This window comes from Oryx dammah, unplaced genomic scaffold (assembly GCF_014754425.2).
Source record: "Oryx dammah isolate SB20612 unplaced genomic scaffold, SCBI_Odam_1.1 HiC_scaffold_4, whole genome shotgun sequence".
Classification (NCBI taxonomy): Eukaryota; Metazoa; Chordata; class Mammalia; order Artiodactyla; family Bovidae; genus Oryx; species Oryx dammah.
This window is the reverse complement of record NW_024070188.1, coordinates 75,144,916-75,145,980: the sequence shown is the minus strand read 5'-3', so window position 1 is coordinate 75,145,980 and position 1,065 is coordinate 75,144,916.

The window sequence follows — 1,065 nt, the reverse complement described above, 5'->3', positions numbered from 1 at the left end:
TTTTATCGCTGTATTACTTTGTCTGCCAAAAAAAGAGGCAGGAAGGGCTATTAGAGAACCTTGCCCCAAGTCACTTTCTTGCTGTATCTCCTCTTGTACCTGCTGAACTCTGAGCCAATTCCCCTAACCTGGGGGGCACCTTTTCTATTTGTAAAATGAAGACAGTAACGGCACTGGATCATAAGATTGTGAGAATCAAACGGGTAAACAATGTAAGAAGAAGCTATGAAGAGTCAAAGTTTGATCACAAGTTAGTCTGGATATTGACTTATTCAACTTTTTTTTTTAAAGGAGGAAAAAAGAGGTCAAAGTGTTTGCCTAAAGATGACACAAATACAGGCTATATCAACCTAGATTATTAAATACTAATAATCCACTGATTCCATATTTTAAAAAAAACCTACAGTAGTCCCTCCCCACTTACCCTCAGTGGATACATTCCAAGAATCTGAATGGATAGTACCAAACTCCATAGAAGTTATGTTTTTTCCTATACATCCATACTTAAGTTTAATTTATAAATTAAACCATAAGAAAATAGCTAAATTACTAGCATCACTGCTCTTGTGCTTTGGGACCATTTTGAGTAAAATAAGGGTTACTTGAGCACAAGCACTGCTGTACTCTTGACAGTCGATCTGATAACCCAGATGGCTACTAAGTGACTAATGGCAGAATATGCTGGGCAAAGGGATGATTGACACCTGGGAGGGACAGAGTGGGCTGTGCAGGAATTCATCACACCACTAAGAATGGCTGCAATTTAAAACATAAATTGTTTATTTCCAGAATTTTCCATTTAATATATTAGGATGAAGGTTGGCCACAGAAAGTGAAACCTTCAATAAGGCTGTGTGTGTATGTTAGTCACTTAATTGTGTCTGACTCTGCAACTCCATGGACTGTAGCCCATGGAATTGCAGGGCTATGGAGGACCAGAGAGGCTCCTTTGTCCATGGAATTCTCCAGGCAAGAATACTGGAGTGCGTTGCCATTCCCTTTTCCAGGGGATCTTCCTAACCCGAGGATGGACCTAGGTCTCCTGAATAGGAAGCAGATTCTTTA